Here is a 26397-nt window from a genome sequence, read left to right as displayed (position 1 = left end):
TAATCCCAGCACTTTGGGAGGCTGAGGTGGGCGGATCACCTCAGGTCGGGAGTTCGAGAGCAGCCTGACCAATATGGAGAAACCCCGTCTCTATTAAAAATACAAAATTAGCCGGGTGTGGTAGCGCATGCCTGTAATCCGAGCTACTCGCGAGGCTGAGGCAGGAGAATTGCTTGAACCTGGAGGTGGAGGTTGTGGTGAGCTGAGGTCGTGCCATTGCACTCCAGCCTGGGCAACAAGAGTGAAACTCCATCTCAAATAAATAAATAAATAAATATTTCTCCCCACTTGTTCCCAGAGCTTCATGTTTAGTGTGCCTTTTTCGGGGAACCCTGGGCTTTGGGATTCAACAGTTTGCATTAAGTCCCTTAATTGAGCCTGTGAAACTGATGGTCTGCTAGCCTTAAGCAACTGTTTCAACACTTTTATATACTGTTTCTGTTGAGCTAACTGTTGTCCCATGATGAAATCTCAGCATGAACAATCTCCCGGAAACTTGGAAATGGAAATCCCCAGTGGGCACCAATGACTTACTGATTACTCATTGACCACGTGGTTCCTTTTTCCCCTTCCTTGACAGTGTTCATCACATGGGGGCACCTGCTGTGGGGGTCTGTTCCGCAGACCCTGACCCAACTATGGATGAATAAAGTACACTGATACACAGATATTCTGCTTTGCCAGTCCAGCTGAGCCTCTGGGCCGCTTACAGAGTGCTGTAAACAGTTGCCACTGCTGCCAGAATAACTAGCGAGACTCGCATTTATTCAGTAAAGATTAATTGACAAAGGTTTAAGTCAACACCACTAGAGGGTAATTGACACTGCAGACCTCCCAAGTAGAAAGCAATTAAGCACTCTTGGTAGAACAAAGGTTAGTCTTAAGACCACATGATTAAACTAGTTAGTTAGATAAATTCCCTACACTCCTTTGTTTCTACTCTAATTTATTTAACTAAAGGTAAGGGGCCTAGGCTGCCTTCAGTCAGATTTATTACTGAAGTTATGCAAACTCTCAGGTCTTTCAAGAGGATTTGTGGCTATTATAACTAAAATTTTTCCCACCAGCCTGACTGAACCCCCAAAACTGCCCACTACCGTGACCAGGAGCCACAGGCAGCTGATGGACATTTGAAACATGGCTGGCCCAAATGGAAATGTGCTGTGAGGGTAAAATACACACTGGATTTTGAATGCTTTGTAAGAAAAAAAAAGGATGTGAAATGTCTGGTTAATAACTGTTTTGTGGCTGGGCGTAGTGGCTCACACCTGTAATCCCAGCACTTTGGGAGGCTGAGGTGGAGGATCACTTGAGACCAGGAATTTGAGACCAGTCTGGGCAACAAAGGGAGAGTCAATTCCTACAACAGCAACATTTCTACAACAGCAGCAAAAATATTAACCAGGTGTGGTGGCACATGCCTGTGGTCCCAGCTACTCTGGAGGCTGAGGCAGAAGGGGGAAGGGAGGAGGCCGGTGGCCAGCTTTTATTCCCTTATTTGTCCCCGTCCACATCCTGCTGATTGGTCCATTTTACAGAGCGTTTATTGGTCCATTTTACAGAGTGCTGATAGATCCATTTTACAGAGTGCTGATTGGTGCATTTACAATCCTTTAGCTAGACACAGAGTGCTGATTGGTGCATTTACAATCCTTTAGCTAGACACAGAGTGCTGATTGGTGCATTTGCAATCCTCCAACTAGATATAAAAGTTCTCCAAGTACCCACTCACCCAGAAAATCCAGCTGGCTTCACCTGTCACTAGGGAAGCTGAGTGTGCATATGGGTTCCACATGCTGCTGGATTCTGTGGCCCCTGGGCACTCTGGGGCCACACTAGGAGCCCCCAGACAGGGCCCTCTGCTCCTGGTTGAGGGTGGGGTATCACCCCATTCCCCACCTGGAGGACTACATCTCCAGTATAGCCTGCCAGCCTGCAGTGCCATCATCCTAGCTTATGGTGATGACAAGGCTGAGGCTTCTGAAAGGTCTGTCAAGGGGCAGCAGAACCCCGCACAGACCCAGCTGCTAGGTCATGGAGCTTCCCCCTGGCCCTGCCAGCCACGCTGGGGCCTCTCACCTGCGCCTGACCTGCTCCTGGGAGGGGGTTTCTGCATCTCTCTCCCGCATAAAATTCCTCCATTTTTGGCCAGGCATGGTGGCTCACGCCTATAATCCCAGTACTTTGGGAGGCCGAGGCAGGTGGATTACCTGAGGTTAGGAGTTCAAGACCAGCCTGGCCAACATGGTGAAACCCCATCTCTACTAAAAATGCAAAATTAACTGGATGTGGTGGCACATGCCTGTAATCCCAGCTACTCGGGAGGCTGAGGCAGAAGAGTCACTTGAACCCGAGAGGTGGAGGTTTCAGTGAGCCAAGATAGCGCCATTGCACTCCAGCCTGGGCAACAAGAGTGAAACTCTGTCTCAAGAAAAAAATTCATCCATTTTAGGTGTAAATCAATAATTTTTAGCTAATATATGCAGTTGAGCAACATTCACCACAATCCAGTTTTCAGGCACTTCCATCAGCCCCTGACCCCATCCTGACACCACTTTCTGTCTCTGTGGATGTCCTTCTCTCAGCACTTGATGCAAATGGAATCAGATCATATGTGGCCTTTTGCGTTTGGCTTCTGTCACTTAGCATGACCTTTTAAAGGGGTGTCCATGCTGTGGCATATTTTTTTAAATTGCAAATGATTTCTTCCTCTCAGAGAAGGCAGCTGCCCCCATTCCTGAGCTTGCAAGAGAAGTGTTTTAATTTGGGGGGGCAGGATGCCCCTCTTCCTGCAGCCCATTCTGAACCTGCTCTCCCCTGCCCTACTCAGCACACCTCCCCTTGTGCACGTGGAGATTGTCACACTCTTCAGATCTGATTCTGGAGAAGAAAGGAAATGTCAGCTTTGTGTCACTATTTTCAATGGAAAGACCATGAGACATCTACTCCCCAGCCCAGTCCTTTGTCCTGCACTGATGTCTCTAGGTGTGGCCCTGGGCATCTATGTGTTTAAAATGTACATGGTGGACAGAGTTGACAATGGAAACTCTGCTTTCTGTTTAACTCTTACGTTCCCTCTTATTTTTTCAATTGAAAACTAATCTTTGAGTTAGAAATTATGACATTCCCAAGTTCTACTCCAATCTTTTTTTCGCGTTTATGTGTCACATGTGGCTTCTTTAATAATTCTTTAGCAATTGTACATCTCAGTCTCACAATTGGCCTGATGGATTAACATTTTGTTTACTCAAATAATTATGCTTGGATGATAAATTCGCCTGTTAACACTTCTTTCTTAGCAATATGCTCACTGACAGTAGGGCTCTTTCACATGGCTGTGTGCGCACTGCATGGATGGGGTGGAATCCAAGGTCCCGTTCTCCCAACCCAAGCAGCGCGTGTGGTTTCCCAGTAATCTCTGTGACGCAAAACCTGAGAGAGGGAAAGGCCCACAACGTGCAGTGTCGTGAGTGGACACTTTTCCAATTCTGTTTTGCACTTTTTTGGTCAAGGAGTGTGTTTGCACATGCATGGAGAGAGGAAGAATGTGTGATACACACACGCATGCTATTTATGTACTGACACCAAGGGTATTAAACACATATTAAAAATAGAAAAGCTGACGTTTGGAGCTTGTCTTTCTGCCTCTCATGCTGCCTCTAGGATTCCCCTAGGATGCGGAGGTGGAAACAAACACTTTCCTGCTGTGGGAATAACCACAGTGTTAAGTGTGTCCCGCCTCCTTTCCTAAAGCCAGCCTGGGCATGCCCACAGGGGCAGGGGGCCCCGATGAAGGGGGAGTCTCGTGGTATGCCAGAGAAAAACGCAGGAGACAGCTGTTTCATTTGGTATTTGTTCTCCATACATGATTACAACACCTGCAAACCTCGGCTAACTATGGCACGGTGATGTACACATCTGATATCGTGCTTGATTTTGAAGGGGATGCTCCTAAAGTCTTAAATGTGGCAGTTGCATATCTTGGTAGATAACCTTTAACAAGAAGAGGAAGTTCCCTTATAAATGTAGTTTGCAAAGAGGTTTTGTCTCTTCGTTTTTCTTTCATGCATCCACCAGATAGATCATGCTTTGAAGGCTTTTTGTGGTGCTTTAAAAGCACTGTAATCTGGTTTTTTGTTTTTTGGGGTTTTTTGAGACAGAGCCTTGCTCTGTCACCCAAGCTGGAGTGCAATGGCATCATCTTGGCTCACTGCCACCTCCACCTCCTGGATTCAAGCGATTCTTGTGCCTCAGCCTCCCGAGTAGCTGGGATTATAGGCATGTGCCATCATACCCCACTAATTTTTGTATTTTCAGTAGAGACAGGGTTTTGCCATGTTGGCCAGGCTGGTCTCGAACTCCTGACCTCAAGTGATCCCCCGCCTCAGCCTCCCGAAGTGCTGGAATTACAGGCGTGAGCCACTGCGCCCAGCAGCAATGCACTCTGTTTATTTTTATGGTGGTTGTCCTTAAGATCCACACTTACATTTATTTACTTGTATTTGTTTCATAAATTTAACAGTTGTCTATTTCTTTTCTGCCACAAAAAGAATTTTACAAAATTTCAAGCCCCTCCCTTTGTCTCTCACCCCTATATGTGCTCTGCCTCACTGGGAAGGTTTCATATATACTTATGATGAGCAGGCTCACAGCGCTGTATCTTAGCCTGGGTATTATGTAAAGAGACACCCATTCCTCTGAGAACTGAAAAAAGAGAATTTTGGTATTTTTGTTTTCTTTTTCTTTTCTTTTCTTTTCTTTTTTTTTTTTTTTTTGAGACAGAGTCTCACTCTCTCACCTACGCTGGAGTGCAGTGGCATGATCTTGGCTCACTGCAACCTCCATCTCCCAAGTTCAAGCAATTCTCCTGCCTCAGCCTCCTGAGTAGCTGGAATTACAGGCACCTGTCACCGTGCCTGGCCTTTTTTTTTTTTTTTTTTTTTTTTTTTTTTTTTTTTGCTCTGATGCCCAGGCTGGAGTCCAGTGGTGCGATCTCAGCTCACTGTAACCTCTGCCTCCTGGGCTCAAGTGATCCTCCTGCCTCAGCCTCCCAAGTAGCCAGGACCAGAGGCATGCACCACCATGCTTGGCTAATTTTTCAATATTTTTGTAGAGATGGGCTCTCACTATATTGCCCAGGCTGATCTTGAACTCCTGGGCTCAAGCAATCCTCTCGCCTCAGCCTCCCAAGGTGCTGGGATCACAGGCTGAGCCCTCGCCAGGCCTAAATGCACATTTCTAGCTCTGAGCTGTCTGTTGATGGCCTTTGCCATTTCCTTCTCATTTTCCTTTTTAGTGTCTATTACATAATACTTGTTGATTATAGAAATTAGAAAAAACAAACAAACTAGAAGGTAGGAAACAGTGGCAGTCACCTAAATTCCCAACATAGAGCCACATTACATGTTTCACTCTGTGGCCTTTCAGGTTTCTCTCAGATGTTCACCACATAGACCTGATGTGGAAATTGCCACACTGAAAATGGTGATGCTACATGTTTAGATATTGAGATGACCTCGTTAATTTCCTTCAGATATTAACTTTAGGAAATGCTCCTTACATAAACTCCAATGCTCCAATGTCTACATGGAAAGGAGACATTCAGAGTAGAGGAACAGCTTTCATTGAAATCTTGATTTTGGCCGGGCGTGGTGGCTCACGCCTGTAATCCCAGCACTTTGGGAGGCCGAGGCGGGTGGATCACGAGGTCAGGAGATTGAGACCATCCTGGCTAACAGGGTGAAACCGCGTCTCTACTAAAAATACAAAAAATTAGCCGGGCGTGGTGGCGGGCGCCTGCAGTCCCAGCTACTCGGGAGGCTGAGGCAGGAGAATGGCATGAACCCAGGAGGTGGAGCTTGCGGTGAGCCGAGATCGTGCCACAGCACTCCAGCCTGGGCGACAGAGCGAGACTCCGTCTCAAAAAAAAAAAAAAAAGAAATCTTGATTTTGTTCTCAAATTAACCTTAGGGATGACATGATCCCTTCCAAACCAGCACAGACACGACTACAGTCCATTCTCCTCTGCTGGATGTGATTTCAGGATTTTCCCATCTTTATTTCTTTTTAAAGTTTGAGAAACATAAAGATTTGCTTAGGAGCTCTTTGATTATTTAAAATTATTTGTTGTGTTAACAGACACTGGAAAGGACAAGAAAAAATAAATTTTAATTTCTCCAAACGGTTTTATATTAGGTGATTATTTTTTACTTCTTTAATTTGCTTACATCATATGTAGAAAAAGAATCATAGAACTCATCTGAAATACCTGCTGTCGATGGGGCGCAGTAGCTCGCACCTGTAATCCCAGCACTTTGGGAGGCAGAGGTGGGAGGATCACTTGAGGCCAGGAGTTCGAGACCAGCCTGGGCAACATAGTGAGACCTGGTCTCTACAAAAAATACAAAAATTTGCCAGGTGTGGTGACTTGTACCTGTGGTCCCAGCTGCTCCTGCTTGGGGGCTGTGGTGGGAGAATCGCTTGAGTTCGAGGCTGCAGTGAGCTGTGATCCCGCCATTGCACTTCTGCCTGAGTGACAGAGCAAGACTCTGTATCTAAAAAGGAAAAAGAAATATCGCTATTGGCTGGGCACAGTGGCTCAAGCCTGTAATCCCAGCACTTCGGGAGGCCGAGGTGGTTGGATCACCTGAGTTCAGAAGTTCAAGACCAGCCTGGCCAACATGGTGAAACCAAGTTTCTAAAAAAAATACAAAAATTAACTGGGCATGGTGGTGGGCACCTGCAATCCCAGCTACTGGGGAGGCAGGCAGAAGAATTGCTTGAACCAGGGAGGCAGACGTTGTAGGGAGCCAAAATTGCACCACTGTACTCCAGCCTGGACCATACAGCGAGACTCCGTCAGAAAAGAAAAGAAAAGAAAAGAAAAGAAAAGGAAAGAAAGAAAAGAAAGAAAGAAAGAAAGAAAGAAAGATCTACTGTTGTTTATTTTTGTTTCCTTCTTTCTCTTCCTTTTATTCCCTTTTTCTTCTTTCTTTCTCCTTGCCCCTCCCTCTCTCCCCTGCTCTCCTTCTTTCTCTGTAGGATGGACCTGAGAAGGCAGACGCTTCGCCGCCGCATGGTGGCAGAAGGGCAGGGCTGAGCTGTCTGGCAGACTATGAAGTCTGGTTTAGGGTCTTTCAATGTGGGGCTGGTTAGGATTAGAGTAAGGGTCACAATACAGCAATTTAGAAGTGGCAAACACAGCAAGGTGAGGGTTCAGAGAGCCCTAGGGTTAAACTTGTTTCTGTTTTCTACCGAAGAGTTGATGGGCCTTTCTGGCAGTTGCTGGAATGGATGATGAAGTTGTCTCCTAGAAAGCAGGGCTGTGCTGGGAAGGCGGCCCCAAAGCTGTGGCCGCTGGTGCGGATGTTGAGCCGTGGGCTCGACCTTGGCACCCCCCGTGGTCAGAGGACAGTGACGATCCGTGCAGTCCCCCACAGCTGAGTGCCGTACAGGGCGGGCATTTCAGCCTCCGTGCAGTTCCTCTGCTCCCCTTGCTGGATGATCATTTTGGGATCATTTGCACGGCAGCACCTGCACAACAGCATTTTAAATCAAACACTGGGCCAGGCGCGGTGGCTCACACCTGTAATCCCAGAACTTTGGGAGACAGAGGCAGACAGATCACTTGAGGTCAGGAGTTCGAGACCAGCCTGGCCAACATAGTGAAACTCTGCCTCTACTAAAATACAAACATTAGCCAGGTGTGGTGACGTGCACCTATAATCCCAGCTATTCGAGAGGCTGAGGCACGAGACGAAAATCACTTGAACCTGGGAGGCGGAGGTTGCAGTGAGCCGAGATTGAGTCACAGCACTCCAGCCTGGATGACAGAGTGAGACTCTCAAAAAAAAATAATAAATCAAACACTGGGCTGGGCATGGTGGCTCACGCCTATAATCCCAGTGCTTTGGGAGGCTGAGCTTGAGGTCAGAAGTTCCAGACCAGCCTGGGAAACACAATAAGAACCTGTCTCTACAAAAAACTTATGTACAACTCTAGCTCACTGCAACCTCAAACTCCTGGACTCAAGTGACCTTCTCACCTCAGCCTCCTGAGTAGCTCAGACTACAGGGTTGCCACCACCCCAGCTCATCTGCAGCACCCCAGTCATCAGGTAGGTCTAAAGCAAAAGAAAGCGGTAGGGTCCTGTAAGGCCTGTGAGAGTGAGGCCGCCTCCACCTGGGCTCCACCGGTTCCCTGCCACCTTCCAGGCTCAGTGACAGCCCAGTGCAAAGAGCAGTTCCTGTCAGAGCCCCGGCACTGCTTAGGAACATCAAGGCAGAGAGGCTTCCATTTCAGATGCCTGGTCTGTTGTGGTTTCTGCTCTAAAAAAATCACCTAATGGTTGAGTCCAGTTGCCCAGGAACAAGAGATTGCAACCAAGCAAACCTGGGTGAGTTCCATAGAAAACTGAACGAGGGACAGGTGCTCCGGTCAGCATGCTTCCCTGCTTCAGCCACTTTGAGGGTAAATCATACGCGGGACCAACCCCAGTCCACGCCATCTTGGCTATCCCAGGACCACAGCGGGCACAGACCTGGCCCCTCACTGACAGCGCCCCCACCCCGACCCACAGCAGTGCCCCTCTCGGAGCCTTGAAGCTACAGTAGGGGGCATTCAGTGATTCATGCAGGTCCCTAAGTGAGCCCCAGAAGACCATGGGGCCCTGGCCTGCCTCCCACACCCCTCATCCCCAGCCCAGGCCTGAGGCTCCCCACAGATGCTGCCCCTTTGGGAATGGGAGCAAAATGGGACCCAGAAAGAGTCTGTCTCAGGCCTTCCAGAGCAGGATGAGTCTCTTCCGATAGGTGCCTCTTAACCCCCCCGGGGTCATGGACCCTTGGAGAGCTGAACAAATTGGCTATCTCAGAAAATGCACTTTGTCACCTGCACACACAATTCTGAATACACCTACCTTGCACACCAGCATCAACGCGATTTCACAAATCGCTAATGGGCCCCTCAGACCCTAGAGGAGGCAGCACAGATCAGACCTGGTGCCTCCCAGGATCAGACTGGCAGCTGGCAGCCTGACAACTGGTGGGGAGGAAGTTTTTACTGAGCCACGAGCTGCTGGCCAGGTCCAATGGGGAGACAGTCAGAGGCTTGGACACGGAATCAGTTCACTGCCAGACTGCTCATTTCCAGCTGGGCCACGTGCTGGACAGGCCAGCGTTCAGTAGGGGTTAGGCCGATGGTGCACAGGACAGGCTCATCCTGGGGAAAGGATATCCATGCCATTTTGCTAGCCTGGAAGTGCTCTGGAAGGAGGACAGAAAACCTGCCTTAGCCAGGGCATCCCAGGGCGTTGAGACAACACAAGCACAGGCGTGCGCACCTCCGGGAGCAGGCAGGAGGGGGCTGAGGAGGGGGCTGGGGGCTGTGGGCCACAGAGGCAGGGGATGGCTTGGGGCTGGAGTTGACACAGGACAGAAGAAGCTGGGCTTCACTGGCAGCCCCACTGGCCCTGAGCACTCCCACCTCCTGCCCTGCTGATCGTCAGCCAAGCGTTCTGGAAAGAACAGCGTCAAAGCAGAGCAAGCCGGAGAAAGCGGAGTGAGAGTTCACAGAAACAGCAAGAATGGCACGGTGTCAGAAGGCAGGACCACCTCTGTGACCTCGGGGGCAGGGCTGCCCTCTGCGAGGCAGATAGGGATGAGTCTGCGTCTGCTGCCCACCCAGCAGCGCCTGAGCTGAACCCCCTGCACCACCATGAACACACATCTGGCCTCAACTCGCTCGCCACCCCCACCCCCCTCAATCTGCTTTGGTAGAGAAGAGCCTGGGTTCAGGCTGAGCACAGGCTACACTGACCCTGCCCGTCACCTAGGGAGACTGGCGGAGGTGGCAGCCTGAGGAAGTGGACCCCAGACAGCACAAGTGACAGAAGTCCCGGGAGCCAGAGGATGGGGCTGGACGTTGACTCACAGTGCCTGATTTCAGACGCTGGGTTGGCCGCATGCTAACTGTGCAATCTTGGACAAGTGACTCCACATCCCTGGGCTTCCTCTCACTTTTTCAAAACTGGTGGTTGTAGGCATTGAATGAGTTAAAGTACCAAGTGCTCAGAACTAGGACAGCACAAGGAGTTATCCAGGGCTGGTTCTCCTGATAGAGAATGTCCTCGCTGTGGAGGTCGTGAGAGAACTTCATTAACCTTTGGGGATCCCGCGTCCTCACAGCTCCATCCTGAGGCTGCCTGGGATGCCAGTGCTGTGCCTATGTCAGGCCCCAGCAGGAGCGCCAGAATGAACTACGAGTCCTCAGACCTGGATCCCTTTGGTAGAACTGCTAGGATGAATGCTGCCCACACTGGAGTGTGCAAGCAGATTGCCCTGGGGAGCATTAAAATAACATAAAACAAAACTATTCTTGAAAAAATTACATTTACACTAAAGTGCTCCATTCCCTGGAGGCCAGGGGAGGCCCCTCTTCAGGCCCAGATTCTATCCTAGGACCATGATATTTCCATGAAAAGGCGACAAAGTACTGCCTCAGAGACCCCCACCCCCCGACCAGGGGAAGCCTGGGCCTGGGACCCCTTCAGTAGGGGTCTGAAGCCCAGGTCTTCCTGGAGATGCTTTTACACTGCTTGGTCTTTGAAATATTTCCATTTTGAGATGTTCTTCTCTGAAAACTCCTCCTCATTCAGAGCCTGCCAGCAGCCGGCCCTGGAGCATGGAGGGCACAGTCTGTCTTGGTACAGGGACACCACCTGTGTTTCGGATGAGTGGACAGTTTTCTGTCATTTTCCCTGCACTTCTTGTCTCCTGTCTTTGTCTAGATGATTTTTTGCTTATTCCTTTCTATTTCTGCACATTCTCGTTTTCTCTTTTCTTTCTTTTTTCTTTTTTTGAGATAGGGTTTCGCTCTGTCACCCAGGCTGGAGTGCAGTGAAGCAATCAGCTCACTGCAGCCTCCACCTCCCTGCTCAAGCAATCCTCCCACCTCAGCCTTCCGCATAGCTGGGACCACAGGTGCACACCACCACACTTGTCTAATTTTTGTTTGAGTTTTTTTGGTAGAGATGGGGTCTCACCGTCTTGCCCAGGTTGGTCTGGAACTCCTGGGCTCAAGTAATCCACCAGCCTCAGCCTCCCAAAGTGCTGGGATTACAGACATGAGCCACCATGCCTGGCCCGGCTAATCCTTTTCTTTTCTTTCTTCCTTTCTGCGAATTAAAGGCCTTCTCTGCCATTCACCGCAGCACTGTGCTTCCTGCCTTCCCTGCCCTGGGAGCCTCTGCAGGCCAGAGCCCCAGCGAGTGCAGGCTTGTGACTGTACACCTGAACTGCCTTCCTTCCCTGTGGCTAGAACTTCCTTCCAGATTGTCACTGTGCACCTGGACTGGCTTCCAGAGGCCTTGGGTGATTCCCTGAGTGAGGCCCACTCCTAGCCTTGCAGGTTTTCAGAAGGTAACTTTGCTGCTTTGGCCAGAATGCCTCAACCTGGCAGTATTCAGCAATGTGGCATTTCTGTGCAGATAGTTTTAAACTTTGGTTCAGTTCATTGCTGATTCATTTGATGTTTTAAGGAGCGTGGAGCCCCAAGAATAAAATGGTAATAAGTGAGGACTTCCTGTTCTGGTTCTGCATGTAAGGAGCTTGGAAGATATCTTTCAGTAGATAACTGGCACTGGGTTCCCTGCAGCCTACTCCCAAGGAAATCATTTCTGAGCTGGGCTTTTCCAACCTGGAGCTTGGCCAGGCTGCATCCCCTCTCCCGAGAGGCCCTGCCACCTCCCCACACTCTCAGGCATGCCTCCCGTTTGCAGTGATGGCTACGCCCTTCGCCAGTGTCACCTGCTGTTCATGCAGCACGTGGCCGCAACTTCTGGTCAGTGCTCTGACTCACCTGCCTGTGTTCCCATCATTCTGCTGTGGGCCGGGTCTTCAGGATGATCCTTTGCTGGTTCCTTGTCCCTACATTATCTCCAAAGGTGAGTTTTTCCCAAACCAGGTTTTTGCAGGACGTTTGTGCTGGGGGGGTCAAGGGCTGTGTTCTAGGCTTGTGCAGGCTTTGTTACAATTCCAGTTTGGTATGTGGTCATTTTCCTCACTTTAAAGGAATAAATGAGGGTGGGTGTAGTGGCTCAAGCCTGTAATCCCAGCACTTTTGGAGGCTGAAGTGGGAGGATCACTTGGGCTCAAGAAGTCAAGGCTGCAGAGAGTTGGGATGGTACCACTGCACTCCAGCCTGGATGATAGAGTGAGACCCTGTCTCAAAAAGGAAAAAAAAAAAAAGAATAAACAAGATATCGTGTGTGAGAGAGGTTACAAAGGTAAGGTATAAATAATAAATAGAAAGACTCCACATAGAGAGCAGGACAGGTCATGTCCTCGGGTGACCTCTGTGTGCCTGAGCCTGAGTGGCCTCTCAAGGGTGCAACCCCAAGCCTTGGAGGTGAGTGCATCCCCTGACCCATCCCTAGACTCCATTCTTGTCCTTGGTGTGAATTGTTTCCTTGATGCTTGTTGCGGTTTTGTGTTATGCCCTGAAAAAACACACCAGAGGGTTTCAGATGCCCTCCCCTTCTTCTGTGCCCAGTCTTGTCCCTGCCTCACCCTCGGTCAAGGGGCCAGCCTCTGCAGACATGCCTTTGTGATGTCATCTTCCCTGTGATCAGACACTAAACTCAGGAAGTCACAAAGACTGGCGGCATGACTTTACACCCAAACCATCTTGGTGCTTCACGGACAGCCAGATCCCTCACCTCACTGCCCGAGATGGCAGCCACATGAGACAGGCCCTGGAAATAACAGGTACCATGGTGTCCTTGACCTTTAATTAGCTCCACATTTTCTACTTGCTACTCACCGAAGAGCTGACCTGCTGACCTGTTTATGCAGCCCATAGGGTGGAAAAAGTTCTAAAATCTAAAAGTGAAGCTTAGAGGCTAATTTTGTATATGTAAAATGTACAAGATATGAACAAAGTGTTATATTAATAAAATGCCCTAGAATTCGTACTCTTTCCAGAGGGAATGAGAAGGCCTGGGGCCATGTCGACGTCCTGCCTGTGCTGTGTGCCCCTGGGGAAATCCCTACCAAATCGCTCTGGGTTGCACCTCATGAGGGGTTACTTCTCCTCTCGACTCTTCTGTTGCCAGCTACTGTCATCATTTAACCAGGTCATCAGGTCACCTCGGGGTAGATGGTTTCTGCTTTTCTGCCATGCTTGCCTGGAGACTCAGTTTAAGCTAAAAACTAGAAACTGTATCTCCAACAGAGGACTGTCTCAAAGCCAGGGTGGAAAGAGCCGGATTGGACACTCAGCAAACGACACCAGGAGGACATGGCTGGTGGTGCAGGCATCTTCGCACCAGATGTTACCTGTGAGATTGTGCCCAGGAGCCTAGTGAGGGTTTCTAGGACTCTCAGGAGGGAACAGAAGGAAGCAACTTCCCATGACTTCATGGCTGGCTGGGGTACAAGCTCACATTCGGGAAGCCACAGAGGGGAGCGTCTTGTCACTTTGTGCCTTAGCACTGCGGTGCCCTCATTGTGGGGTGAGCAAAATCACACCTTTTCTAGCAATAGGCCCTCACACTGACTGACAAACAATAATGGTGTGGCTTCCCCTACTCGTGGGAAGTGCGTGGGTGGAGAAGAGAGTGCACTGAGTGGGTAATGTCCGAGCATGCCTGCTGCCCCAGCCTCCTATCCCGCAGGCGAGATGCCTGGGGTCCAGCTCCAAATACAGGCAGTCTAGCTTCCCCAGGGACACCCCTGCAGGGTCATCCTCTGCTTCAGGCCTGAACATCAGCGCCAAGGAGAAGCCTCATGTTTTCAAGAAGTCCCTGTGGTGGTCAGCCAAGACAAGGCTGCTGCTTTGCCCACAGCAAGGAAGGATGCTGAGGAGGAGTTTGAGAGCCAGGCTGAAAACAGTGAGGTGGATGCAGGAGCCAGCTGGGATCCTGGCGAAGGGGATGGAGACAGAGTCGCAAGCTGGCTGTGGCTTCTCTGCATTTCCAGTTTGCCTTTCTATAGAGTAATGATAAGAGAGCCTCCCCACTAGTGGGTCGGTTGTGTATTTTCAATGAGTTAGTACGTGCAAAGGGATGGGCGCGGAGGTCAGGACTTCAAGACCAGCCTGACCAACATGGTGAGAACGCATCTCTACTAAAAATACAAAAATTAGCCAGGTGTGGTGGCACGTGCCTGTAATCCCAACTACTTAGGAGGCTGAGGCAGGAGAATCACTTGAACCCAGGAGGCGGAGGTTGCAGTAAGCTGAGATCACACCACTGCACTCCAGCCTGGGCGACAGAGTGAGACTCTGTCTCAAAAAAAAAAATTGCAAAGAGTATCAAACAGTGCGGCGTCATGAGTGAGCTCTTGCTGTGGCCCCTCATTTTCGTTTAGTGCCGCTGGAGACCTCGAGGAAGAGGGTCCCTTTGAACTTTGGTGACCAACATCCATCCATCTCAGCTGTGTCCTGGAGGTCAGCTGAGACCAGGGGTAAGTGCTTTGCCAAGGCCACTCGCTACAGTGTGTCTCTGGAACAACATCCCCTTACTGCCGCAGCTCCGAGCTCCTGCTGGAGCCTGTGCCTGTCTGGACACCTCCCCACCACCCCCCACTGGAGAATCTAACATTCCTGCCTGTTTTTGCCTCCAGTTCTTCAACATAGAATCTCTGCTCCCAGGAGCAGTGTGGGGAGTAAATGGCCATGGCTGAGCTTCACTCTATGTGGTTAGACCTGAGGGTGAATTCCAGGCAATCAATGGACCTGGAGTGAGCCCTGGAGATCTGGATCCCAGTCCCCCTCTGAGAGCCATTGCCAGGCACATTACTAAGTCGTCCACAAAACCGAGGTGTCTGTCAGAGTGCTTGAGTGGATTTTCAATGTAGAAGAACAGCAGCAAGGGGATCCCTTCTTTAGACTTTTGCAGTAGTTCAGGTGAGACAGACCAGAGCAGGAGCAGTGGAGGTGGTGGGAGCAATGAATTTAGATATGAACCAGAGAGGACATGGGAAACAGGGTCAAGGTCTGGGCCTCCGGGTAAGCCTGGCATCTTTGCTGAAATAGGGAACACTGCTGGAGGGTCATGTTTTTGTTGTTGCTGGTTTGTTGTTGTTTTTTTGCAGGGGCAGTGGGGGAGGTGCGTATCAGTTGTCAGGCCTCTGAGCCCAAGCTAAGCCATCATATCCCCTGTGACCTGCATGTATACATCCAGATGGCCTGAAGCAACTGAAGATCCAGGAAAGAAGTGAAAATAGCCTTCACTGATGACATTCCACCATTGTGATTTGTTTCTGCCCCACCCTAACTGATCAATGTACTTTGTAATCTCCCCCACCCTTAAGAAGGTTCTTTGTAATTCTCCGCACCCTTGAGAATGTACTTTGTGAGAGCCACCCTCTGCCCACAAAACATTGCTCCTAACTCCACTGCCTATCCCCAAACGTATAAGAACTAATGATAATCCCACCACCCTTTGCTGACTCTCTTTTAGGACTCAGTCCGCCTGCACCCAGGTGAAATAAACAGCCATGTTGCTCACACAAAGCCTGTTTGGTGGTCTCTTCACACGGACGCATGAGACATCAATAATTCTACTTCGAACATGCTCAATTTGAAATGGGCATTAGAATCTGATATGGTTTGGATCTGTGTTCCCACCCAAATCTGCTGTTCAGTTGTAATCCCCAGTGTTGGAGGTGGGGCCTGGCGGGAGGTGATTGGGTCATGGGGGCGGAGTTCTCATGAATGGGTTAGCACCATCCCCTCGGAGCTGTTCTCCTGTTAGTGAGTGAGTGAGTTCTGGAGGGATCTGACTGTTTGAAAACGTGGGGCACCTCCCTATTCCCTCTCTTGCTCCTCGTCCTGCCATGTGAGACGCCTGCTCCCGCTCTGCCTTCTGCCATGAGTGAAAGCTCCCTGAGGCCTCCCCAGAAGCAGATGCTGCCATGCTTCCTGTACAGCCTGCAGAACTGTGAGCCAATTAAACCTCTTTTCTTTATTAAACCTCTTTAAATTGCCTAGTCTCAGGCCTTTCTTCAGCAGTGTGAGAACAGACTAATACAGCATCCAAGCATGATGTGTGTGAGGCAGTTGGCTGGTTGAGCCTGTGTTCACAAAAACAGGCTGGAGACAGCAGCTTGGGGAGTCAGCATGCAGATGGAATTTAAAAATCATGGCTCGATACCTTCATTTAAGGAGGGCAAAGAGATCAAAAGAAGGGCCCAAAGCTGGATGGAGCCTGCACCACTGCCACCACAAAGGTGAGAAAGTGAGACCCAGGGAGGCCCCCTGAGAAAGGCTGAAGACCAGGGAATGCTGTCTCAAGTCAAGTGAGGAAAGGGTTTCAAAGAGATGGTGAGGTTCACCGGAAAGCAGGGCAGGGTATGGGAGGGAGATGGCTGACCTGGAGATTCAGAGACGGTGCAGTGACTGGTAATTTTTACTGAGGTCCAGAGTCTCGTGGGTGTTCACAGTGGGACAGAGGTGTTATCATAAGGATGGCATATTATACAGGATGCTTCCAGGTTCAAGTACAGGAAATCCTGGCCAAAGTGGCTTAAACAACAGGGTGTTGGCCAGGCATGCTGGCTCATGCCTCTAATCCCAGTACTTTGGGAGGCCGAGGCGGGTGGATCACCTGAAGTCAGGAGTTCAAGACCAGTCTGGCCAACATGGCAAAACCCCTTCTCTACTAAAAAATACAAAAATTAGCTGGGCGTGCTGGCATGCACCTATAATCCCAGCTACTTGGGAGGCTCAGGCAGGAGAATTGTTTGAACCCAGGAGGTGAAGGTTGCAGTGAGCCGAGATCGCACCATTGCACTCCAGCCTGGGTGACAGAGCAAGACTCCATATCAAAAAAGAAAGAAAGAAAGAAAAGGCCGGGCACAGTGGCTCATGCCTGTAATCCTAGCACTTTGGGAGGCAGAGTCAGGTGGATCACGAAGTCAAGAAATCAAGACCATCCTGACCAACATGGTGAAACCCTGTCTCTACTAAAAATACAAAAATTTGCTGGGCATGGTGTGTGCACCCATATTCCTAGCTACTCGGGAGGCTGAAGCAGGAGAATCGCTTGAACCTGGGAGGCACAGGTTGCAGTGAACCGAGATCAAGCGACTGCACTCCAGCCTGGCGGAAGAGTGATACTTCATCAAAAAAATTAATTAATTAATTAAATTAAAATACAAAAATTAGCTGGCGTGGTGGCATGCTCCTGTAGTCCCAGCTACTCAGGAGGCTGAGGCAGGAGAATTGCTTGAACCCAGGAAGGGAGGTTGCAGTGAGCTAAGATCCCACTACTGCACTCCAGGCTGCGTGATGGCATGAGACTCTGTCTAAAACAAAACAAAACAAACAAACAAAAAACGGTGCGATCTCTGGAGTCTAGAGGCCCAAGGCGCCTGGGTTGGATATCTCTAAACCACACAAACTGGGCGATGGGGTTGGCTTCTTCTTCTTCTTCTTTTTTTTTTTTTTTGAGACGGAGTCTCGCTCTGTCACCCAGGTTGGAGTGCAGTGGCCGGATCTCAGCTCACTGCAAGCTCCGCCTCCCAGGTTTACGCCATTCTCCTGCCTCAGCCTCCCGAGTAGCTGAGACTACAGGCGCCCGCCACCTCGCCCGGCTAGTTTTTTTTTTGTATTTTTTAGTAGAGACGGGGTTTCACCGTGTTAGCCAGGATGGTCTCGATCTCCTGACCTCGTGATCCGCCCGTCTCGGCCTCCCAAAGTGCTGGGATTACAGGCTTGAGCCACCGCGCCCGGCCGGGGTTAGCTTCTTAAAGACGCTCTTCTCCCCAAGTCATGGATGGCACCGAAGCTCCGCACGTCATTTACCAAGGCCACTTTCCCATACCACACACAGAAAGTCCTTGGTTTCTGGTCCTGCCAGTCAGAATTGGGCGGAACTGCTAAGCTGGCCCAACTCTACTCCAATCCCTGACAAAGGGAATGGCCTTCGGGAGGCTCCGCTCTTTGTGCACTTTGCTCAAGATGCCTGAAGAATGATTACTTTGAGGAAGAAAGGAAGACTTTTAGGGAAGAAGCGACTTTGTTTTCGCGGTCAAGGAGTGAAAGCCCCAAGAGACCAAGGTAGACGCTGAAGGAATCCGGGAAGATGACCGAAGCGGTGAAGAGACGCGAAGTGGGGCCAAAATCTTCACTAACCAACAAGGAGAGCTGCGGGGGCTTTGGAGGACCTCTTTTCTCGCAATCGTGGCCCCTCCGCGCCTCACCTGCCCCTTGAGAGCCTGTGCAGGGGTCTCACTAGCGAGCTCGGCTACTCAGACCCAGTTTACCATCACCATGGCAACAGCGCGTCCTGGGCTGGGGAGGGGCTGGACTGCCAGAGCCTTGGTGGAGCATTCGGAGCTAAGTCAGTGATTGGCCGTCTGCGCGCGGGGCAGGCTGAGTCAGTCGGAGGGGCAGGACTGAGGCTCTGGTGAATGCCCTTCGGCCTGGGCTGGGCCGAGGGAGAGGATGGATGCCCCTTCTTGCCACTCCTCTGGGGCACCACAGAGAGCGGGGAGCCTGCAGAGACGGCTTCAAATGCACTGTTTCCGGGCAATGTCACTAAGGCCAAAGTCATGCCTCCCACTGAACACTCCTGGGCTCCCATCCTCCCTACCAAGAAACTTTCTCTGTGAAACCCACGAAACAGCTAGAAATGGAGCCCAAAAGACAGTCAGGATAACAGACGACAGAGAGGATGAAGGCCCAGCAGGACCTGGCGATTATAACGCTCTGGCACTAGGGTGTCTAGAATGGGAAGCCCTGAGGGACTAGAGTGGGATGAGGGGGTGGTGCAGGCCGCCCACCAGGTTCCCTCTGGGCAGAGCGGCAGGGCCCCGCGCTTCCTGAGCGTTCACGGAGGTCTAGTGGCCCCTCTGCCTCAAAACCTCAGTCTGTTTGTCAGGAGGAGTTCGGAACATATAATTTTGGGGAGCCATTTTCTTCTAGGGAGTTCACTTTCCTGTGTGGGGTAGGGGAGGAAGACAGCACATAACTGAACGACAGATAAAGATAAATTGCAAAAGAAAATTGTTTAATCAGACAATGAAGAGAAACCCAGAACAAAACCTTTTCAAGGAAATAAGGTACACAACAAAAAAGTCTTGGAGGAAGCATCAGGGCTTAAAGATGTGTGGAAAATCGGCTTGCTTTTTGGAGACCAAAAGAGAACAGAATTTTTTTTTTTTTTTTTTGAGATGGAGTCTCAGTCTGTCACCAGTGCAGTGGCGCAATCTCGGCTCACTGCAAGCTCCGCCTCCCGTGTTCAAGCCATTCTCCTGCCTCAGCCTCCGGAGTAGCTGGGACTACAGGCACTTGCCACCAAGCCCAGCTAATTTTTTGTATTTTTAGTGGAGATGAGATTTCACCATGTTAGCCAGGATCGTCTCTATCTCCTGACCTCGTGATCTGCCCGCCTTGGCCACCCAAAGTGCTGGGATTATAGGTGTGAACCACCGTGCCCAGCCTGTTTTTTTTGTTTTGTTTTTTTTTTAACACAGAGTCTTGCTCTATCACCCAGGCTGGAGTATAGTGGCTCGATTCTGGCTCACTGCAACCTCCAGCTCCCAGATTCAAGTGATTCTCATGTCTCAGCCTCCCAAGTAGATGGGATTACAGGCATGTGCCATCACGCCCAGCTAATTTTTGTGTTTTTAGTAGAGACAAGGTTTCTCCATGTTTGACCAAGTTGGTCTTGAACTCCTGGCCTCAAGTGATCCATCTGCCTCAGCCTCCCAAAGTGCTGGGATTACAGGTGTGAGCCACTGCGCCTGGCTGATTTTTTAAATATACTTGAAAGCTGATTATCTATGAGCTGATGGCAAGATTTTTTTTTTTTTTTAAAGACAGAGTGTCATTCTGTCACCCAGGATGAAGTGCAGTGGTGCAGTCATAGCTCACTGCAGTCTCGACCTCCCAGGCTCAAATAATCCTTCCACCTCAAGCACCTGAGTATCTGGGACCACAGGCGCACACCACAACAGCTGGCTAATTTTATTTTTTATTTTTATTTTTTAAGAGATGAGAGTCTCACTATGTTGCCCATGCTGGTCTGGAGCTCCTGGGTTCAAGCGATCCTCCCACCTTGGCCTCCCAAAGTGCTGGGATTACAGGTACGAGCCACCATGCCTAGCTCCAGTTGCAAGATTTTATTAAAATTTGTATAGGCCAAAAATTTAGAGGTTAAAAGACCCTCCTGAGGAAGCTAAACAAAGTGCAGACAGGTACACAGTTGAACTCCATAGGCTCAAAGAAAACAGTGCCTGGCAGAAGATGCCGGCGCAGTTACAACAGGAAGCTCCGTGCCAGTGGGAGCAGACCCCTGAGTGAGAACTTCTGGAGCGTCTGTTCTAGAAGCCCTGCCTTAGAGAAGGGATGTTATGAAATTGTAAGCAGTAGTGGCAGCGGCAACCGGAGTGGTAGGAGCAGCAATTTATCCATGTGCAGCCCCAAACTGGAAAGAAGATGCTAATTAAAGTGAAGATGCTGACTGGAAAGGAGATTGAGATTGACATTGAACCTACAGACAAGGTGGAGCGGATCAAGGAGCGTGTGGAAGAGAAAGAGGGAATCCCCCCACAATAGCAGAGGCTCATCTACAGTGGCAAACAGATGAATGATGAGAAGACAGCAGCTGATTACAAGATTTTAGGTGGTTCAGTCCTTCACCTGGTGTTGGCTCTGAGAGGAGGAGGTGGTCTTAGCCAGTGACGGACCCTCCATTTTACCTCTGTACGGTGTCGCTCATAATGAGACATCATATATCCTCTCACTCTCTGGGACACCAGAGCCACTGCCCCCTCCCCTGGATGCCCAGTATTGTACATCTACTGGTGGGAGACTGTGAGGACCCCAGGATTCAGTATTCCTGGCCCAGAGGGCCCTTGCTGGCTATTGGGTGTTAGTTTGCAGTCCTGTGTGCTTCCTTCTCTTATGGCTGTGTCCCTGGTTGTCAATAAAATATTTCCTGGTCTCCTGGAAAAGAAAAAAAAAAAGAAATTGTGAGCAGTTTCAGCTGTAGGCAGCAGAAACTTGGCCCAATACCAGACAGAAAAGATAAAACATCAGAGGAGAGAGAGGACAGATGTCACCCAGACAAATTCTTTTTTAACAAGGGTTGAAAAAGGAGGCGGCTAGTTCCCATGCAGTGTGAGCCATGGGTGGTGGGCAGGATCACAGCACACTGCACAAGGCAGAGGCGAGACGTGAGAATGAATGCAAGCCCTTGCTGGGAGCTTCCTTGACCCGATCAGTCGCAGGCCGGGGCACTGCAACAGAGGCAGACTGCATATGGACCCTCACATGCCCACTCCACAGCTCTGTCACAGGCCTCTGCAAAGACCTCCTCTTGCCTCGCCTTCTCTTATTAGTTTCCTGGGCTGTTGTAACAAATTACCACAAACTTAGTGACTTAAAAGAACAGAGTAGGCCGGGCATGGTGGCTCACGTCTGTAATCCCAGCGCTTTGGGAGGCCGAGGTGGGCGGATCACGAGGTCAGGAGATCCAGACCATCCTGGCTAACTCGGCGAAACCCTGTCTCTACTAAAAATACAAAAAATTAGCCAGGCGTGGTGGCGGGCGCCTGTAGTCCCAGCTACTGGGGAAGCTGAGGCAGGAGAATGGCGTGAACCCGAGAGGTGGAACTTGCAGTGAGCCGAGATCGCACCACTGCACTCCAGCCTGGGTGACACAGCAAGACTCTGTCTCAAAAAAAAAAAAAAGAACAGACTGGTTTTTTATCACAGGTCCTGGAGTCCAGAACTCTGAAGTGAAGGTGTCAGCAAAGCTGCACTTTCTCCAGAGCCTCTAGGGTAGAACCCATGCCTTGCCTATGGTGGCTGCTGGTGTTCCTGGGCTTGTGGCTGTACACCCCAATGTCTGCTCCCACCATCACATGACCTTCCAACTGTGTGTGTCTAATCTCACACTATCTCTCATAAGGACACTTATGATGGCATTCAGGGCCCACCTAGATAATCCAGGATGACCCTCACCTGAGGATGCTTAAATGAATCACACGTGCAAAGACCCTTTTTCCAAATAAGGTCACATTCACAGATTTCAGGAAGAGAACATGGACACACTTTGCAGGGGGGCATTTTTCAGCCCACCACACCTCCCAGTCTTTCTCCTTCTAGGCCCCTGATCACCAGCCCAGCCGTCAGCCCCTGCCCATCAGTTTCATGTTTAACCTCAGTCTGCTTCTTTCCACATAGTGAATGATGGGTTCTCTGTCAGAATTTCTGCCCATTTGGAGGACTTTCCCCCACCACTGTTTTTCAGGGCCGTCCCATGGCAGGCTATAGCACAACAGCATTTGGGGCTTACACCCACCTATCAAGCCATGACCCAAGTTTGGTCCCTTTACTCCCACCTCTACCCCGGTTCTGAGCTGAGTGAGACAGGGGCGCGATGCAACCTTTGCAGACAACATAGGGCCTGGGCCACCTGCTTGTGCAGTTCCTGGCTGCCATGTGGCCTTGCTCTGGCCCAGAATGGAATGCACCATCACCATCGTACTGTGAATGGGGCTGTTGGGCCCACCACTGACTTTATAACTTGGGTTCTAGCCGAACCCAGCTCAGGATGGGCAGTTCTGGCTGCAGAGTCGCTTGATGTCTCTTGCTCGGTGCTCTGTCTCCATCAGGGCCCGGTAGCATGCTGGGAGCTGTTCTGGTTGGGTTTGGTTTTTTGGGTGGTATATGTATAATAATCAGTTACAGATAGTGTGGTCTTGATCCAGAACCCTAAGTGTCTGTATTGTGATTCTCCCGTGGGAACCTGCTGTAAACTCCAAATGCCCTATTTTTCTACCCTAGATACCTCATATACAATAAGGTCTGCTGGATCTTATGATGCAAGGAGCAGGGTTGCTGACCCACATCCTGAACTTGCTACAGTGCCCTTTCCAGCTCTGGGCCCAAAGCCTTCATACAGCTCAATAACGCGGCCAGAGCAGCATGCCCACCCGTGGGGTTTGCTACCTTTAAACCCAAGGGAGCCTAATAAGCATTGTGCTTTATTCTTGTTAGTGGGAGGTATGAGATGTAATCACTTGTCTTTTACTTTGGAAGGAATGTCCAAGCATGTCCCAAACCACTGGAATCCTGAAGTCTCCACAAATGTGTTTAGCAGGTTGGAAGATACAAGGTCAATATATACACCAATCGATTAGGTATACAAAAATAAACTCAAAGTGCGTTCAGAGGCCAAGCAAGGAGGATTTATTGAGGCCAGGAGTTCAAGACCAGCTTGGGCAACATAGTGAGATCCCATCTCTACAAAAAGTTTTAAAATTAGTCATGTGTGGTGGCTCCTCCCACCTCAGCCTCCTGAGAAACCTGTAGTTCTAGCTACTTGATAGGTTGAGGCAGGAAAATCCCTTGAGCCCAGGAGTTGAAGGTTACAGTGAGCTATGATCATGCCACTGCACTCCAGCCTGGGTTGCAGAAAGACACTCTCTTTAAAAAAAAATTAAATTAACTCAAAATGGATCATACCCCTAAACCATAGTTTTAGTGTTAGCTAAAACTATGAGACTTACATGGCATGGGTTAATCTCAGCTGATCTGGATTAAGCACATTGTGACGGTTAATTTTAGGTGTTGATGTGACTGGATTAAGAAATACCTACAGAACTGACAAAACAGTACTTCTGGGCGTGTCTGTGAGGGGATTTCAAGGAGACTGATGTGTGAGTTGCTGCGCGGAGTCAGGAAGATCTGTCCTCAACGTGGGCAGGCACCATTCAACTGGCTGGGGGTCCAGAGAGAACAAAAAAGGAAGGGAAAGGATTTCCCCTCTCTCTCCTGGAACTGGGACACTCTTCTCTTCCTGCCCCCAGGTTCTCAGGACTTCAGCCTCAGACAGAGACTTACATAATTGGCTTCCCTGGTTCTAAGGCCTTTGGACTTGGACTGGGCCATGCTACCAGCATCTCAGAGTCTCCAGCTTGTAGACAGCCTGTCGTGGGACTTTTCAACCTCTGTAAACAAGTGAACTAATTCCCCTAATAAACCCCCTCTCATAAGCCTATATCTATCGATAGCTCCTATTGATCTGTCTCTCTGTAGAACCCTGACCAATACACACACGCTTATTACAAGGTATTGACCCTTGGCCAATGCTGTGCAATGGATTAACTAAAGATAAAGATGTTCTATAACTATGAGTCTGTGAGTTGTTTCAGGGCAGGACTACCAGCCTGTCAGCATTGTTCAATAACAATTGCACTTACTATTCGTACCTGGTTTTAGAGGGGTCTGGAAATTTTGAAAGCTAAAGCTGGTCACAAAGTCGGAACATATCTATGTGATCAGCTCACTCTAAGACCCTCCACTCCCACCATGAGCAGACTTCAGGCTTCTTGGGACCGAGGTGCTTCCACACACAGTATTCAAGGGCAGGTCTGAAATCAAAGTGCATCCTATGGGTCCCAGTGTTAAAAATACCTAGCTCTCAAAGTCCCTTTAGTGCATAGCCTTCTGCTTTTGCTACTGTGCCTATAAAACAGCACAAGTATAAACTGAGTCCTGCAGGTCCTTTCAGCAGCTGAACACTTAGGGTGATTAACGTGTAATTAACACAAATTCCTTAAAGAAGGCATAGGAGAACATCTTAACAACCTTTGCTTTGGCAAAGATTACTTAGATAAGACACAAACAGCATAATCCATGAAAGCAACAAATCAATAAATTGAACTTTCTCAAAATTAAAACTTTGGCTCTTCAAAAGACTCTGTTAGAAAAGGGGAGCTATATACTGTGAAAACCATTTGCAAAATATATGTCCAACAAAAAACTTGAATCTGGAATACATAAAGAACTCTTATAACTCAATAATAAGAAGACAAACAACCCAATTTTTAAAAATCCAATTCCTATGTGAGCAAAAGACATAAACATATCTTTCACCAAAAAGGGTATACATTGGCAAATAAGTTCATTAAATGATGCTCAACATGATTAGCTATTAGAGAAACTCAAATAAACCCACAATCACTATATACCTATCAGAGTGACTAAACGCAAAAACAGTGGCTTGGTGTAGTGTCCCACACTTGCACTTTCAGCACTTTGGAAGGCTGAGGGGGAAAGACTGCCTGAGTCCAGCAGTTCAAGACCAGCCTGGGCAACATAGTGAGACCCCATCACTACAAAAACTAATAATTAGCTGGGCATGATGGTTCACACCTGTAGTCCCACCTACTTGGGAGACTGAGGTGGGAGGATCGCTTGAGCCCAGGAGATTGAGGCTGCATTGAGCCGGGATTGTGCCACTGCACTCCAGCCTGGGTGACATAGCGAAACCCTGCCTCAAAAAAAAAAAAAAAAGTGATAACACCAAATAACAGTGAGGATGCAGAAAAACTAGACCACACATTACTGTTAGGAATGTGGCCAGGCATGGTGGCTCACGCCTGTAATCCTACCTTTTTGGAAGACAGAGGCAGGCGGATTATTTGAGGTCAGGAGTTTGAGACCAGCCTGGCCAACATGGTGAAACTCTATTTCTACTAAAAATATTTTTAAATTAACCAGGCGTGGTGGCGGGCACCTGTAAATCTCAGCTACTCAGGATTCTGAGGCAGGAGAATGGCTTGAACCTGGGAGGTGGCGGTTGCAGTGAGCCGAGACTGGGCCACTGCACTCCAACCTGGGCAACAGAGCAAGATTCCATCTCACAAAAAAGTAATGTAAAATGGTACAGCCACCCTGGAAAATGGCTTGATAGTTTCTTTCTTTTTTTTCTTTTTTTTTAAGATGGAGTTTTGCTCTTGTTGCCCAGGCTGGAGTGCAATGGCGAGATCTTGGCTCCCTGCTACCTTCGCCTCCTGGGTTCAAGCAATTCTCCTGCCTCAGCCTCCCGAGTAGCTGGGATTACAGGTGTGCGCCATGATGCCTGGCTAATTTTTTGTATTTTTAGTAGAAACGGGGTTTTACCAGGTTAGCCAGGCTGGTCTTGAACTCCTGAACTCAGGTGATCCTCCCGCTTCAGCCTCCCAAAGTGCTGGGATTACAGGTGTGAGCCACCACACCTGGCAGGTAGTCTCTTATAAAATTAAATATATACTGGCCATAAAACTCAACAACCACATTCACATTTATCACAGAGAAATGAAAACTATTCACACAAACACCTGGTCACAAATGTCCACAGCAGCATTATTCACAATTGCCAAAAACTGGGAAAAACACAAATGCTCTTCAGTGGGTGAATGGTTAAAGAAACTCTGATACCCCTATACCATGGAATACTACTCAGCAATAAAAAGGAACTGACAATTGATACATTCAACAACTTGGATGGATCTCAAGCAAATTATGCTCAGTGAAAAAAAGCCAGTTCAAAAGGCCATATACTGTGTGATTTCATTTATATAACATTTTTGAAATGACAAAGTAGACAGATGGAAATCA

At 49.2% G+C, this 26397-nt stretch overlaps 1 pseudogene across 1 annotated transcript; it reads left to right on the top strand.

Annotated features, from left to right (window-relative positions):
* Positions 1–20363: 20363 nt before the first annotated feature.
* Positions 20364–20948, top strand: LOC117082002 (annotated as a pseudogene). Its single transcript, XR_004436411.1, has one exon. The product of XR_004436411.1 is annotated as an NEDD8-like (transcript).
* Positions 20949–26397: the final 5449 nt, after the last annotated feature.

The sequence above is a fragment of the Trachypithecus francoisi genome, unplaced genomic scaffold, assembly GCF_009764315.1.
Source record: "Trachypithecus francoisi isolate TF-2019V2 unplaced genomic scaffold, Tfra_2.0 Lachesis_group9, whole genome shotgun sequence".
NCBI classification, from domain to species: Eukaryota; Metazoa; Chordata; class Mammalia; order Primates; family Cercopithecidae; genus Trachypithecus; species Trachypithecus francoisi.
Note: the sequence above shows the minus strand (reverse complement) of the source record. Positions and strands in the feature narration are given on the sequence as shown.